General features: G+C 40.8%; 1 pseudogene; it reads right to left on the reverse strand.

The window, feature by feature from the left end:
* Positions 1 to 939: 939 nt before the first annotated feature.
* Positions 940 to 18335, reverse strand: part of LOC138814811 (tubulin beta-2 chain-like) — a 96382-nt pseudogene continuing 78986 nt past the window's right edge.

Below are 18335 nucleotides of genomic sequence, written 5' to 3' on the forward strand. Positions count from 1 at the left end.
CAGCTTTTCACTCCCTCAAAGAGCTAGACTCACTTCTGTCCTTAATGTTGCCAGATGCCTTGAGAAACTACCCTGGCAACCAAGATCTTGCACTCATCCTGTGAGTTCTGCTTCACTGTAAACTGAACTGTAAGCACAGGGATCGGGGTTCCTGCTACAGTTTCTGGAGAATGTGACTGCAATCCCTCTGATGGGGCATGAGACAAGAACCTATCATTGTGTGAAGGAGAAGTAGATCTGTAATGGCCAGTATTCATAACTGCCTTTTGTGGTTCCATTCCCAAAGAGGAATGTGTAATGGGTGGCAGGTATAGCCAGTCCTGTCAGAATAAAGGAGGAAGAGGCCCTGCTACCTCAGTGCCCAGACAAGCCTTGAACGTCAATCCTGTCAGTACTCCAAACATCAAATTGGTACTAGGAAAATTGTAACATCTAGTTTTAGTTTTCTTTCTCTTCAAACTGCTTTTTTGCTACTGGCATGCTATTGAGAGATTGCTAACTTTAAAACTGGGCCAGGGAAAATAAAAAATATTGGCATTTGTCATACTCCTCTTCAAAATAGCAGGAATACCATGAATTTGAAACTCCTCTTGAGCACCAGTCCTATATTGCTAAGATTAAATCCTGCTGGCCACCTTTATATTTCAAATACATTGAAAGAATAAAAGGGATTCTTAAGAAGAATAAGGACTAAGAGTATAAAATGTATACTTCTTTATTTATATAAATAAGGCTTTCATACAATTATATTTAAAAGAAATCTGTATTTTTACATTCACCACCAGTGAGTTTCTGACAGGAAAGGCTGTGCATAATGATACACAGCAAGGATCCCACTCCAGGACAACAGGAGCTCAGGAAAGCACCATTAATTTGAGAAGTAGGCAGGCTCTGACACTCCTGTTGCACTGCTAGCAATGGGAAGTCTTAAACTAGTTCCTACACCAAGTCTTCTTCAAATTCCCCCTGTTCATCAGCAGTGTCATCTTGGCACTGCTGGTACTCGGACACCAGGTCATTGATATTGCTCTCAGCTTCAGTGAACTCCATCTCATCTATGCCCTCACCTATGTACCAGTGCAAGGATGCATTGCACTGGAACATGGCACTGAACTGCTCTGAGATGCACTTGAAGGGATCCTAGATGGCTATGTTGTTGCCGATGAAGGTGGCCGACCTCGTGAGTCTATGTGGGGGTGGGGTGGGGGGGAAGGGAAGGGGGGATGTCACACACAGCCGTCTTCACATTGTTGGGGATCCAGTCTCCAACGTAGCTGCTGTTCTTGTTCTGCATGTTGAGCATCTGTTCATCCACCTCTTCATGGACATGCAGCCTCGGAAGATGGCAGCCGCTGTCAGGTAGCAGCCATGGCGGAGATCACAGGTGACCATCAAGTTCTTAGGGTCAAATATCTGCTGGGTGAAGCTCGTGCACTGAGAGAGCATGGTACTGCTGGCTGGCACGGCTGGCCAGGGGCACAAAGCCAGGCATGAAGAAGTGCAGGCGGGAAAGAGCACCATATTCAAGGCCAGCTTGTGCAGGTCTGCATTCAGCTGGCCAGGGAAGCACAGGCAGATGGTATCCCCGCTGTTGGTGCCTGACACCAGGTGGTTCAGGTCGCCATAGTTGGGCGTGGGCAGCTTCAAGTTACAGAAGCAGATGTTGTACAGGGCCTTGTTGTCGATGCAGAAAGTTTTATCTGCATTTTCCACCAGCTGGTGGACAGAGAAGATCGCGTTGTAGGGTTCCAGCACTGTGTTTGACACCTTTGGGGAGGGCATGACACTGAAGGTGTTCATGGTGTGGTTTGGGTACCCCTCTTGAATATTGTTGAGAATCAGGGTGCCCATGCTTGACCCGGTGCCACCTCCCAAAGAGTGGGCCAGCTAGAAACCCTGTAGACAGTCACACCTTTCTGACTTCCGCCTCACCACATCCAGTACCGGCTCCACCAGCTCAGCTTCCTCTGTGTAGTAGCCCTTGGTCCAGTTATTGGTTGCCCCGCTCTGGCCTATCAGACACAAGCCATGATGGGACACACACTCCAAGAATATTTACTGTGCCATTTGCATTGTGAAGACAACAGGACTCTTCTGAGCCAACCTTTGCTTTTAATTTAGATAACTTTGGTGAAATAAAGGAAATGTTTTCATTGTATCTGGGACCCTACAAATCACCCAGGTTCTAAAGAAATAAAGACAATGTGGAGGAAGATACATTTTAACCCAAATCAACTACTTGTAGAAATGAAGAACAGAGCCTGCCTCAATACTGGAAATGTAATTAGTTTCACAGGAGGGACAGGAGCACATTGTCATCATAGGAAAGCTAAGCTGCAAGCACTTGTCTGCACCTTGCTCACACATAGCTATGCTTTGATTTCTGGTGTCCTGAAGTAGTTCTCTCTTATTGCCGGGCCTTTGAAATGACCAGCAGTGCTGAAACCTTGTTGGAGGCTTTCCCTGATTGCTGATCTTTCCCTTCAGAGGCTTCTTTGTCATGGAGGGCTTGCAGAGTTGCACTGATCTGAGCTGTCTGAGTGGCCAGGGGCATGACTCCAGTGGACTGGAATAGGTGGGTTAGGTGAGGACAATATCTAGGTGTATAAAGGCTCAGCCCAGCACTGGAGTGCCTGGATGTTAGGACCCATAGACCATGATGACATACCAAATATGAAGTTGTCTGGCCTGAAGCTCTGGCCAAATGGTCCTGATCTCACTGAGTCTAAGGTTCCAGGCTCTAGGTCCACCATGATGGCCCGAGGAACATATTTTTTGCCTGTGGAGACAAGAGTTGACTTAGGCCTATAATTGACAAGAAACTTAGGGGCAGAGCTTATGATTCTGAGTGACTCTCAGCATTCATTACAGAAATTACAGCATTTGAGACATGGAAACAGAAAAGATTGGTTCAGCCATTGAGGGATTTTTTGAAGAGGAGATTAGCAGTGGTTCTCTCACTTCAGCCCTCCCTTCTTTTCAGGCCTCCTGGTCACTTCCGCCTTTTGCACACCATCCCATCCCTGCCAATCCTCCAGGGCTAGTCAGTCTTTACTGATGCAGTCAATATAAGCTAGCTTATGTGGATTCAGAACAGGCAGAAGAAAGTAGAAATGCATTTGGAAGGTGGATGGAAAATGCCTCTCAACTGTGACTACCCTTTTTGCCCCTTGGCCAATGAGACAGTCATGAGACAATCAAATTGCTTCAGCTTTCTTGTCATCAAGAGGTGATTCAAACTTATGCATTCTCTTTCTTGACACTGTCTCTCAAATTACAGAGGAACAATATGGTAATCTTGCTTCACAAAAAAAAATGGAAAAGACAACATTGAAGGAAAAGCTCATTGCTTCATGATGAGTGTTGGGCTGTTAAGAGCCAGTTGTCATTGTTGGAATTTTTTAAAGTTACTCACCCATAAATCCTTACAGGTGTCTTCCTTGCCAAGGTAATTCAAGTCATTGATTGATATTACCCTTTAAAACTTCCATGGAGATGTTGAATATTTTTGTGATTACCATCTTGTTGTGAGATGAAATCCATTTCTGACTTAGTAAGGAATGGACTTGAGAATTCTGATAATTCTCTTAGAACTTCAATTCTGAAGGAAGCTAAATAAATCTTGATAGGATAAGAACAAATATATGTGAACTAATCCTTCCTCTTCATCCCTTTTCCTTCCCCAGTACTGTTAATTGGGCCACTGGCTCCTCTTCTCCAGTTCCAAATGCCTCAGGCCTTAACCCATTCCTTCTCCACCTCCTCGCATTTTTCTCGTCTCCATTCCTGCCAGTTTTCATCTTCAGGTTCACCTTTAATTCACCTGCTATTGTCTCTGCACATTCCAACACTGTAGATTCCACCAAATGTGGCTTGTCAAGGGAAATAATTATACACTATTTTCTTCTCATATACTTGTACTGTACTCTATAGTAAATCCACTGGCTACATAGCATGTACCTGTTATTAAGTATGATGTCATGTAGAGACACTTGAATGTGTGTGGCAGATTATTTGTAGGTTCTATACAAATACTATTTTATATAAAGAACTTGAGTGTGTGAAGATGTTGTTATTGGTGGGGGTCCTCGAGCCCATTCCATGAGGATACTGAGGGGTGATTGAATTTTAAGTAATGGTGCTGTTTTCATACTTCTTTAAATGAACTTATGAACTTATTAAAAGACTATTTTTTCAGCCCTTTGTTTATGGATCAAATCTATAATCCTAGCTAATCAGGAGGCTGAGATCTGAGGATCATGCTTCAGTGTTGGCTCAGAAGGGAAGGAATGTACTTGGAACTCTTATTTCCAATTAACCACACACACGCACACACACACACACACACACACACACACACACACACACACACACACGCACCACAACACAACACAAAGCTAGAAGAGAAGCTCTATCAATTGAGCCACTAGTAGACTTCCATGTGAACAGTGACCTGATTGAGCCTCACAGGTGTCTGCTGGACCAGACATCCATTAAAAGGGCTAAAGGATGCAGATATCTCATACAAGCTGTGTGACATCTCTGATTGGGTCTGGGATGGATATGGCCACAGACTGTCCTATGACCTTGAGAGTCATATAGCTCTCTCCTACAGACAATTAAACCCTGTACAAAGCATCCCAGTAAGTACCTTCCTTTAGGACCCCTCCTGTCTAGCAAGACATTTGATATTCTCTTCTTCAATAAATCATTGCTGTTTTATTCTTCCCTCTGCATCCATGAACTCATTCTTTGAGATCATAGAGACAAAAGATGTGATTCAGTTATTAGGTTTTCAGTATCAACATGATGGCCTGCTTCAAAACAGAACTTTTTTCTGCTTCCTGGGCACCAAAGCTGGTGGATCCTGAATGCTTTTATCTTGAGCCCTTTTTGTGTTGCCACCAAACCTGTGCTAGAGTATCATCAGTGCCCAAGGGACACACCGGGAATGCGTTTGTTCCAATCATACATGGTATACCTAGGTGTTGAGTCTGCAAACATGATGGGTACTCACAGATGTGTGACTTAGTGATGTCAGCCACTCAGCACAAGGTTTCCCTGGACCAGAGTCACATCTCCATGCATTGAGTGGATGATAGGTGAAACCTTTGTTTCTCATACACAGATTATATCCTGATTGTTCCTAGCAAATGAATTCCATAGACCACAGGGGAAACAAGCTGAATCCTTCTTTTAGTCATTTCTTCCCTAACACTGACACATCTGCTCCTTGAAGACACCATGGCCACATACCTCTCAGTAGAGGCTTTCCAAGACCCTACTCCATCATGTCACCCACCCACTTCAGATCTTTTAGCAGCCACTTTCCTCTAAGAAACACTTCCCTCACGTCCAGCCTCCCCTATGAAAGTCTTCACTGTTGGGTTTTTATCCTAATGTAGGGGTCACATGCTTAACTATCAAGGTCATGGTTATTTGATATCTTTGGGGTCTACACACAGGACTGCTCAGGGCCATATTGATCCAATGTCTATGGCTCTGTTCACAAGACTGCTCAGTGCCATGGTGATGGGATGTATAGTGTCTGCATATGGGACTGCTCAGTACTATAGTGAATGATGCAGAATATCCATAGAAGGGCACCATTTTCCCATTGAGATTTTCAGCTTTCATTACTTGTGTATAGCTGGTATTCCACACAGCACTCTAAAATCTATGGGAATTTAGGAGAGAGCCTCTTTATCATGAGTTAGCAGAGAATGGAATAAAATAGAATACTCAGCTGTAGTGGTGGTGGTTCTAGCTGGTATTTCTTGATACTCAGCAGACTAAGATCTGAGGATCTAAGTTCAAGGCCAGTCCAGGCAAGAAAATTCAGTGAGATTCTTATCCCTAATTAACCACCAAAAATCCCGAAGTAGAACTATGACTGAAGTGGTAGAGCACTAATCTTCAGCAAAAAAAAAAAATCCAAATCAATGTTTATGCATTAATTTAAGCCTTAGGACCAACACACACACACACACACACACACACACACACACACACACACACACACACACACACACCATTTGTCCAGCACTGGTGGCTCACACACCTGTAATCCTAGCTATTTAGGACGCTGAGGTCTGAACTTCAGAGTTTCAATCCAGCCTAGGCAGAAAAGTTTGAGACTTATCTCCAATTAACCACCAGAAAACCAGAAGTGGTCCTGTGGCTCAAAGTGCAAAAGCACTAGCCTTGAGGGACAGTGTCTAGGTCCTGAGTTCAAGCCTTTCGACTGACAAGAAAAATAAAATGTAACACCTGGATCAGGTCCTTTGTCTCCTTTGTTTGAGGAATGAGTCTACAGACAAAAAGGAAGAGGTAAGACAGCATAACTTTATTGAAGGAAAAGACCATCAGAACCCTTGCTAGACAGGAGAGGCCCATGGGAGGGAAGGCACTAGTTGGTGTGGGTTATGTAGGTATTAATGAGGTGTCTTTAGGAATGAACTATATGTCTCTCAAGACCATTGGACAGTCTGCAGGTCATATCACTCCCCAGGCCTAGTCAGAAGCTCCACAAAGCCAACCCAAGATCTTTATGCATTCTTTAGTCCTTCTGAGTAAGTTATAATTTTGGTACCTACCTCTGGGGTATAGTCACCTCATCACAGTGTTCATTGTTCCAGGGGCGATGGGCCATGATATGATGTCAAGGAGCCTGCACACAGGACTGCTCAAGGCCAAAGTAAAAGAGAACTTCTATGGGAGAGAGACTTTGCCTCCATTGCACAGACATGCTCTTTTTATGCTCTGATAACTCTGGGCGGTTTTTCCATGTTTTCTCATTTTATTCTCCAATGCTTTAGATGGAAACCAGGACATCATGCATGTAAGGCACGCACTTTCCCATTGCACTTATATTTCTTTCCTTGGATTTGTTTTTAAATGAGCAGTAGATTTCATCTTTGTGTATAGGAAAATAGTTATCAAATATCTCCATTTTAAAGGTTTCAGCTGATGAAGTAGCACAGTATTTTTTATAATCTAAAATAGAGATATTCTGCCTTGGATATGTCCAGAGGCCTCAGACATAAAAAGGCTTGGGATAACTGCTGTGCAATTGGAAAGGCCAGGCTGAAGCCTTTTCCTTTTGCCCCAGCTTGCTGTTGCACCAGTGCTCCTTTCACCAGAAATGCTCATTTTCTCCATTTCTGCTCTTTGACACTTAGCTAGAGGAGTCAGCTCCAGCCCTCTGAGAACTCTCTATGGGGGTGCGGAGTGGGGATTCCAGTATGGGAGAGGGCTTCTCTTCCCCCTCCATCTTTTGTGCTGGTCTTGGGCTTGATCTCAGGGACTGGCTCAGTCAGTTTTTCTGTTTGTTTATTTTTTCTTGTTTGTTTGATTTTTAGTCAAGAGCAGAACTTAGGCAACAGTTTCACTTCCAGATATTTGGGCTCCTAATTAGTGATGAGTCTCATGAACTTCCCTACACAGGCTGGCTTTGAACCTCATTCCTCAGATGTTTGCCTCATGAATAACGTGGATTATAAGCATGAGTCACAATCACCTGGCAGAGAGAGGGGTCTTCTTTCAGACATACCGACTACACAGTGACAAAGATCAAGAGGGGTAGCCTCTTTGTTTCAGCTGACCCCATCTTTTTCCATCACATCCAGCGTCAGTCCTGTACCAGCTATGGAGAAGAGCTTGGTGCTTCTTCAGGCCTGATCTGAATTAATTCATTGATCATACTAATAATAAATAAAATATTTCATGAGTATGTTTGTCTTCTCACCAACAGGAACGGATCTAGAAATCAAGAATCATTTATACCTTAGCTTTCCAACTCCAGAATGTAGAAAATTACTCACGTTGCATATGCCTTTCTTTACTAAGTGAATTAGATCAGAGCAGCCTTCACATGTGCTTCTCACCCAGTGGAGATGATAACAAGGTAGCAAGATGTTGGGCAGTCTTGTATAGAAATTGGGCAAGGACCATAAAAACAAACACATTTTGACTTTGAAAGGCTGGAACAAAATCTACAAAGCAACGGTCCCCATAAACAGGCAGGAGTAGCAATACTAATATCAGATAAAATAGACTTCAAATTAAAATTAGTTAGAAGAGATAAAGAAGGTCGCTACATACTAATGAAGGGATCTCTCCTTCAGGAGGATAGTACAATTGTAAATAGTTATTCGCCAAACAACGGAACACCCAAATTTATCCGAGAAACACTCCTTTCTCTCAAATCTCATATAGATCTAAAAACATTAATTGTTGGGGACTTTAACACACCACTATCGCCACTAGATAGATCAACTCAGCAAAAACTCAACATAGAAACCGCAGACCTAAACAGCTGCATAGATCAACTAGATTTAACAGACATCTACTGAATATTTCACCTAGCAGCATCAGAATACACGTTTTTCTCAGCAGCACATGGAACATTTTCCAAAATAGACCACATTTTAGGTCACAAAGCAAATTTGTCCAAATTCAGAAACATTGAAGTTATACCTTGCATTCTCTGAGACCACAAGGGAATAAAATTAGAACTCAACACCAAAAGCCACCAAAGAAAGTCCTGTAACATATGGAGGCTGAACAACACACTGTTGAACCACCAGTGGGTCATGGAATTGATTAGAAACAAAATTCAATTGTTCATGATATTCAAAAAAAAAAATGAGCACACAAACTACCAGCTTCTCTGGGACACAGCAAAGACAGTACTCAGAGGCAAGTTTATAGATCTGAGTTCCTACATCAACAAATTGGAGAGAGCTGAAACCAACAATTTAATGAGACAGCTGAGCTTCCTTGAAAAAGAGCAGCAAGATAAACCCAATCCAGTAGATGGAAAGAAATAAAGAAAGTTAAATCAGAAATAAATGAATTAGAATCCAAAAAAATCATAGAAATAATCAACAAAACAAAGAGTTGGTTCTTTGAAAAATTTAACAAAATTGAGAGACCCTTAGCAAATCTTATCAGAAAAAGAAGAGAACACACCTAAATAAATAAACTCAGAGATGAGAATGGTAACATCACCACCGAAACAACCAAGATTCAGAATATTATAAGGGAATATTTCTCAAAACTTTATGCTTATAAGTTTGAGAACTTGCAAAAAATGGACCTTTTCCTAGCAAATATCGACATGCAGAGACTAAACCAAGATGAGTTAAACCATCTTAACAGGCCCATATCAAGAATTGAAATAGTAATAGCAATCAGAGACCTCCTTTCTGCTGTTTTACAGCGGAATTCTACAAGGCCTTCAAAGCAGAAATCACACGAGTACTCATTCAACACTTCAATGAAATTAAAGAGAAAGTTCACTACCGAATTCATTCTATGAAGCTATAATAACCATCTTCCCAAATCCAGGCAGGGACTCATCAAAGAAAGAACTATAGACCCATATCTTTGATGAACACTGATGCCAAACTTCTCAACAAAATTTTGGCAAATCAGCTTCAACAATTCATCCAAAAACATCATACAGCACAATCAAACAGGATTCATTTCAGGGATGCAGTGCTGGTTCAATATACGCAAATCAATAAACATAATTCATCACATCAACAAGGGTAAGGACAAGAACCACATGATTATCTCAATAGATGCAGAAAAAACATTTGACAAGATCCACCACCCCTTTTGAAGGTTCTGGAAAAATTAGGAATCCTTGGAACATTCCTCAATACAATAAAGGCTGTATAAGACAAACCTACAGCCAGTGTTATACTCAATTGTGAAAAACTAAAGCCATTTACTCTAAACTCAGGAAAGAAACAAGGATGCTCACTCTCTCCTCTACTCTTCAATCTAGTATTAGAATGCTTAGTTACAGCAATAAGACAAGACCCAAACATAAAGTGGATCCAAATAGAGAAAATGAAGTAAAACTCTCCCTCTTTGAAGATGAGGTGATCTTGTATTTTAAGAATTCCATGGACTCTGCTCCCAAATTACTCATGGTGATTAAAAACTTTGGCAAAGTAGCAAGGTATAAAATTAATCTCCCAATATCAATGGCTTTTCTATATGCCAACAAGGGGAAAAGTGTGGCTAAAATCAGGAAAACAACTCCATTCAGAATAGCCCTACAAAAAATAAAATAACTAGGAATTAACTTAACCAAACAAGTGAAGGACCTCTATGATGAAAACTTTAAAAACTTGAAAATGGAAATCGAAACAGAACTTAGAAAGTGACAAAAAACTCCCATGCTCCTGGATTGGAAAGATCAACATCGTCAAAATGGCAATACTTCCCAAGGCTATCTACAAATTCAATGCGATATCTATCAACATTCCAACCTCATTCTTCAAGGAAATAGAAGAGGCAATCTAAAAATTCATATGGAACAATAAAAGACCCAGAATAGCAAAAACGATCCTTAACAGAAAGAACACTGCTGGAGGAATATCAATACCAAATTTCAAACTCTACTATAAAGCCATAGTAATCAAAACAGCTTGGTATTGGCACAAGAACAGACCTCAGGACCAATGGAATAGAATTGAAAACCCAGAAATGAACCTACAGACCTATAGCCATCTAATCTTTGATAAGGGAGCTAAAAAAAATAGAATGAAAGAAAGACAGCCTCTTCAGTAAATGGTGCTGGCAAAAATGGTTAACTAGTTGTAGAAAATTAAGCTAGATTGTTATCTATCTCCCTGCACCAGAATCAACTCCAAATGGATCAAATATCTCAGAGTCAAAGCAGACACTCTGAAAACTTTACAGGATGGAGTAGGAGAAACCGTAGGTCTCCTTGGCACAGGCCAAAATTTTCTTAATAGATACCCAGAAACACAAGAAATCAAAGAAAAGTTGGACAAATAGGATTGCATGAAAGTGCATAGCTTCTGTATGGCAAAGGACATAGTTCGCAAGATTAATAGAAAGCCCACGGATTGGGAGAAGATCTTCACTATCCTTACAACAGACAAGGGTCTTATATCTGAAATATACCTGGAACTCAATAAATTAAATCCCCCAACAACAAATCTTCAAAGAAACAACTCCCCAATAAATAAGTGGGCTAAAGACGTAAAGGGAAAATTCTCTGAATAGGAAAGAAGAATGGCCAATAGACACATGCTCAACCTCTCTAGCCATAAAAGTAATGCAAATCAAAAAAATATTGATATACCACCTCACACCAGTTAGAATGTCTATAATCAAGAAGTCTAATTACAACAGATGCTGGAGGGGATGTGGACAGAAGGGAACCTTACTGCATTGTTGGTGGGAGTGTAAACTTGTTCAACAACTTTGGAAAGCAGTATGGAGGTTGCTCAAAATACTCCACATAGAGCTGCAATCCCACTTTTGGGCATTTACCCAAATGTTCACAATCAACAACACACTAAAGCTCCCAGCACAACTATGTTTACTGCAGCATTATTTACCATTGCTAAGATATGGAACCAACCCAGATGCCCCTTGGTAGATGAATGGATCAAGAAAATGTGGTATATATACACAATAGAATTCTATGCCTCCATCAGAAAGAATGGAATTGCCCCATTTGTTAGGAATTGGAAAGACTTGGAAAAAAATATATTAAGTGAAGTAAGCCAGGCCCAAAGAATCATAGGTCCCATGGTTTCCCTTATTTGCAATAACTAGTATATGTCTGAGTCAACTAGAAAAGGTCAGATAAGTTGATATTAGGGGAATGAACCCCAAGGTACGTATTCAGATGTTTTTTGGTTTTTTTTCCTTTCATGCAATTGTTTCTATCATATTTACAAGATTATTTCTATGTTGCTTTGTATGTCCCTCCACCACAGTATAACTCATACTTTCACTGTTTTTGATGTTAGGATAATTTGTGGAGGAGAAGTGAAAAAACAAATCGTTTAACTAGGGATACAGGTGGACCCATTGCACCACTGGGATGTACAAGTTGTTATGTCGAAAAACGAACTTAACAACTTGGGGGAGGATCGGTTGTGGGGAGGGGAGGAGTATGGGAAGGGATGGGAAGGGGAAAGGAGGAGTCAACAATGCTTGATAAGAAATGTACTCGTTATCTTGCCCATGTAATTGTAACTCCTCTGTATGGAATTCTCATAGTAAAAAAAGTAAAAAATAAAATAAAATAAAATAAAAAGATGTTGGAAAGGGTGGCTCGTCTGAAATCTGAGCTACTCAGGAGGACAAGATCTGAGGTTTGAGGTTTGAAGCCAGCCATAGCCAAAAACTGACACTTTTGTCTCCAGTTAACCAACAAAAAACCTCAAGTGTATCTCAAGTGACAGAGCCCTAGCCTTGAGCACAAAAGTGAAGAGAGAGTATAAGGCCAAAAATTCAAGCCCTAGGGCCATCACACACATATACACGCACACACACACACTCACACACTCACAGAGTGGGAGAAGCTACGTGGACTAAATGAACAATTGGGACTCTGCCAGTGGTTTTTTGTTTTGTTTGTTTGCTTTTGTTGGTCATGGGGCTTGAAGTCTGATGCTAGGCACTGTCCCTCAGGTCTTCAGCTCAAGGCAAATGCTCTACCACTTGAGCCATAGCGCCACTTCTGGTTTTCTGGTGGTTTATTGGAGATAAGAGTCTCACGGACCGGGCACCAGTGGCTCATGCCTGTAAACCCATGGTTTCCCTTATTTGCAATATCTATTATATGTATGAGTCAAGCTGAAAAGGTCAGATAATGTGATGTTAGGAAAATGAACCCTTAGATATGTATTTTAATGTTTTTTCTTTCATGCATGTGTTTCTAACACATTTATAAGATTATTTCTTTGTTGCTTTCTATGTCCCTCCCCCACAATATAACCCCCGCTATCACTATATTTGATGTCAGTATAACTTGTGGAGGAGATGGGGGAAAAAAAGTCGTTTAAGGATTCAGGTGGACCTGTTGCAACAATGAGAAGTGCAAGTTGTCATGTCAAAAACGAGCTTTACAACGTCGTGGGGGGGAAGGATTGAGTGGGGGGAGAGGGGGGAGGCTGGGAAGGGATGTGAAAGGTAAACAAAGGAGGAGGCTGCAATGCTTGGTAAGAAATGTATGCATTATCCTGCCCATGTAATTGTAACCCCTCTGTACTGTATGTTCACAAATAAAATTTAAAAAAATTTAAAAAAAGAGTCTCACGGACCGGGCACCGGTGGCTCATGCTTGTAATCCTAGCTACTCAGGATGCTGAGATCTGTGGAATGCGGTTCAAAGCCAGCCCAGGCAGGAAAGTCCGTGAGACTCTTATCTCCAATAAACCACTAGAAAACCAGAAGTGGTGCTGTGGCTTAAGCGGTAGAGTGCTCACCTTGAGCTGAAGAGCTGAGGGATAGTGCCCAGGCCCAGATTTCAAGTCCCATGATGGAACAACAACAATAAAAAGGAGTCTCATGGACTTTTCTGCCTAGGCTGGTTTTGAACCATGATCCTCAGATTCAGCCTCTTGAGTAGTTAAGATTGCAGCCATGAACGACTGGCACCCAGCTATGCCAGTGTTTTTAATGATCTCCTTCCCTCATGAGTTCTGCTTGAGAATGTGGCTTCTGCCTTTGGACAGTGGCCACCGGTAGCGCTAGCTCTGGTCAAATCCAGGCAGGAATTTCTGAAGCTTCTCTGACCCTGTGTACCCAGGCACCCTCACCACCAGCCCTCGCTGCCAACAGGAATGAGTAATGAACAATCACATGACCAGATTAAGTGCAGAAAATTCCATGCTTAGTGATCTTTTACTCTAAATAGCATTTTTAAAAGAAACGTTTGGTAACACAATGAAGAGACAAAGGTCAAGGGGGGAACCAATACAACAACAATATAAACAAAACAATATGTTAGAAATGATCTGTACAACTTGGGGCTGGGTGATGGGGGTAGAGAAAGCAGGAGAAAATTGAGGGATGGGGTAACAAGTTTGTCAAGAAATGTATTTATTACCTTATGTAACACTAAACTGTCTGTACATCATCTTGACAATAAAAATAAATAAATAAAAATGTATAAATAAAAGGAAAATTTCAGCATAGCAGACTGGGAGTGAAAAGTCACGTTTATGAAAGCAGAGTCAAACAAGAATAGTTTCTTAGGTTAGTGAAGGAAAAGATGATGTCATATTCATTTTTATATTACTCAGCCTCAGAAGACAATGAGCACATATTTAAACATACATTTTATGCGAGGCACTATTGTCTCATGGATACAATTCTAGCTACTCAGGAAGCTGACATCTGAGGACCAACGTTCAAAGTCAGCATAGGCTGACAAGTTTTCAAGACTGTTATCTCCAATTAACTAGCAAAAATAATGATACTAGAGGCATAACTATATGGCATAGCACCAGCCACAAGCCAAAACAAAATAAAACAAAGAACCCCAGTAAGAATGAGAGATCCATTTTTCAAGACCTAATAGTGGGACACACACACACACACACACACACACACACACACACACACACACACACACACAGGTAAGCAGGATGCTAGCACTGTATGCCAGAGATTAACTTGTAGGTATGCTAGAAACTACTTCTCAGGAGATCTCTCCCAACCCTGAGCAAAGGACAGGCTCTCTGAGAAGATCCTCTCTTCCCCTGGCAAGTCCCACATATGCACAGCCCTCTGTCCTCCAATTAAATCACTTTGTTTTGTGTTTGCTGTTATGTGGTCTTGAACTCAGGACCTTTTACTGTGATGTAGCTTATTCACCTTTTCAGTGCTTACTTGGAAATAAGAGTCTCATAAACTTTCTTCCTAAGACTGGCTTTCAATCTCTTATCTTTAGATCTCAGACTTAGTACCTAGGGTTACAGGTGTGAGAAATGAGTGCATGACCTCTAAACTATTTTTAAGCCTTAAATTTATTTTTTGTGCATTCATGGTCCCCCCTCTTCTTTTCAATGGCAGTCTCTGTGGTTTTCTGACTCATTTCCTTTGGCATTCAGTGATATCAGTAACCAGATCTCTGATGGTGGGACAAATCTCATTGTTTGATAGACATACAAGGAAAAAGTTGGGGCTTGAAATTTTTCCCCAGGTAACAGGAGATTAAAAACTTGGTGAGGATAGGAGTAGAGAGGTGGTCGTTAGGATTCTAAGGTGTATTAGTTAATATTGTTTAAAAAGAAATTAGGATATACTTACATAATTTTTCCAATTTTTAATGCTACTCATTAAAATCATATTCATTATGGTTCGGACCTGGAATGTCTCCAAAAAGGATAGTCATCCATTGTAGCCATTAATGTTCAGAGATGCAGCTTCAGTGAAGTAATTGCATTTGAGTGCTCTGTCCTCATCAGTAAGTAAATCCATTGTTAAGTTCCTAATTTGATAGACTTTTGGAAGCGATGGAATCTTTGAAGGTTAAAAGACCTAGTTGAAAGACCTGGGGTTTTAAAAGTGATATCCTTTCCTGGCCTGTTCCTCTCATTTATCCTCGTGCTCTGTTTGCTTCCTATTTGGTCCATGAGCTGAGTAGCTTTTTCTTAACACACGCTTCCACCACAATGTGGCAGACTCTCTGGAATCTTCCCAGATTCATCAAAGGACAAAGCTGCCCTTGAGTGTGTTTACCACAATGATAAAAATAGGTAAATCTGTCATTTTTGGAGGTTAATTGCTTTTAATTAGAACAGTGATTCTCAGAGTATGGCTCAAACCTACATCATCAGCACTGAGGAATTGTCAGAACTGTCCGGTTTTTTGTCTTTTAATATTTTTTGGTAGTTCTGAGGTTTGAATGAAGGGTTTTACACATTGTAGGTAGTCACTCTAGCAATTTGAGCCATGCCTTTTAAACTTTAGTTATTTTTCCTATAAGGTTCTATGTTTACAACCCCAAGGCAAGCCTCAAACCATTATCGTATCATCTAGCTTTCTGAGTTGTTGGATTTACAGGTGGGTTTGATCCTGAGATAGGATCTTGATAATATTTTTTCTGAGTTGGCCTTGCTTCCTAAGTAGCTGAGATTATTGGCTAATGCAAACCCAAATTGCTGGCTGTCTTTTTCCTTTGCCCCAGATAAGCTAATTAGAGAAGAAGGGTAAGAGTGAGCCTATCCAAATGATTTTGGGGAAATGTAGATTAAATGTAGATTGGATTTGCAGGAACTGTGTTGAGGACTGCTTTAGTAGAAATTTAAAAAAATATTCTAAGGATGATAAAGGCTGATTTTTGAAGAGATATGAGTGATGGAAAAACATGTTTATCACTCTTTAATTTGTTATCTGTCCCTTCACAAACATGTGACATCCAAAGCTGGCAAAACTATATCCATATTGTCAAACATAGCTAACATCCTGTCCACACACAGCCAGCAGGCAGCAGATATCCATTATTAAGTTAACATGCATAATTGAATAATAGTAGAATAATAAACTATTATTTCAGTCTTTATTAGAAAGACAGTCAGCAATGTAGGCCCATATAGTTCAAGCATTTGTGTGTCTTAAATCATTTAAATAAGGATACAGTTGGACTCATTGCAACAATGAGATGTACAACTCGTTATGTCGAAAACGAACTTTACAACTGTGATGGGGGAGGAGGATTAGGTGGCGGGGTATGGAGAGGATGGGAAGGAATGGGAAGGGGAAACAAAGGGGGAGACTACAATGCTTGATAAGAACTGTACTCATTATCTTGCCCATCTAATTGTAACCCCTCTGTATAGTATTTTCACAATAAAAAAGTCTACAAAATATCTGGGTTCAAGTTGTAATTAATTAACTTTAATTTTTGTGCCTTTCCTGGGCTTGAATTCAGGGCCTGGACAATGTCCTCATGCATTTTTGCTCAAGATTTGTGCCCTACCGCTTCAGACATGGCTCCACCTCTGGTTTGTTGATGGTTCATTCGAGTTAAGAGTATTACAGACTTTCCTACCCAGACTGTACATATGATTCTCAGATCTTAGTCTCCTGAGTAGCTGGGATTTATGAATATATCATCAGTATCCTGAAAGCTTTTATTATAGAGATCTTAACATGTTCATTTGTATGCAGAATTAGAACAAATCATTATTCTCCTTAAAAGCTTTGATTGCATATTCTAATTATAGCATGTGCATTAATTTTGTTGCTGTCATTAAAAATCCCTACAACTTCGGGGATTTAATTGACTTAAATTTTGTATATCAAAGTGACATATAAGCTTGGTACTGGTGGTTCGCACCTGTAATCATTGCTACTCAGAAGAGTGAAATCTAAGAATCATAGATAAAACTAGCCCTATCAGGACAGCCTATGAGACTTTTATCTGCAATTAAGAGCCGAAAAATGGCAGAAGTGGGGCTGTGGCTCAAGTTGTAGGGCATTAGGCTTTTATCAAAGCAGTTTAGGGACTCAGAATTCAAGCCTCAGGACTAGCAGACATAAAAGGAGACAAGGGAGCTGCACAGAGGCAAAAGGCCTGAGAAACACTGAAGGTTTGTGTTTTTAAGTTTTCATACAAAGTTGTAGAGATTTGATTACTCACAACGGTGGTACTTAAATGAATTAGCAGGCAACAAGTGAGTGTTTGTGGGTCTCCTTAGATGACTCAGTTTATTAGAGTGTCAATGGAAAAGTTCACCTGACAAAATGAAAAGGGCAAAGATGAATTTTGGCTATTACAATACGAGTTATTCAACTCAGCTGAAACAAAAATCGGGAGAGAGTGTGCGGTGTGTGCCAATTCTGTGGTTTAGACAGGGCCTGGGTGCTGTCCCTGAGCTTTTTATTGCACAAGGCTAGTACTCTGCTCCTTGAACCACTGTTCCACTTCAACTTCTCTGTGTTTAATTGGAGATAAGAATATCACAGACTCCTCTGCCTGACCAGTCCATGTTGCACATGTAGTGACAATACCAAATGGAACCTCATTATCAAAAAATAACCATGGTTAAGTTCATACTTATGATAAAATATTTGAACTATAATTTTTAGATATTAACAAATATATTTTTGTATGCTAGGCATTGGTGGCTCATGCCTGTAATTCTAGCTACTAAGGAGGCTGATATCTGAGGATCAAAGCCATTCCAGGCAGGAAAGTCAATGAGACTTTTTTTTAAATTTTTCTTTCATTTATTTTGTGAACATACAGTACAGAGGGGTTACAATTACAGTGGCGGGATAATGCGTACATTTCTAATCAAGCATTGCAGCCTCCTCCTTTGTTTACCCTTCACATCCCTTCCCAGCCTCCCCCCCCCCCCCCCCCCCCCCGCCACCCGACCCAATCCTCGCCCTCTCCCCCCCCCCCCCCCGCACCAACGTTGTAAAGTTCCTTTGCTACATGACAATTTGTATTTCTCATTGTTGCAACAGGTCCACCTGAATCCTTAAACGACTTGATTTTCCCCAATTCCTCCACAAGTTATATCGACATCAAATATAGT

Source organism: Dipodomys merriami, unplaced genomic scaffold (genome assembly GCF_024711535.1).
Source record: "Dipodomys merriami isolate MVZ:Mamm:240054 unplaced genomic scaffold, mDipMer1.0.p SCAF_1068, whole genome shotgun sequence".
In the NCBI taxonomy this organism is placed as follows: domain Eukaryota; kingdom Metazoa; phylum Chordata; class Mammalia; order Rodentia; family Heteromyidae; genus Dipodomys; species Dipodomys merriami.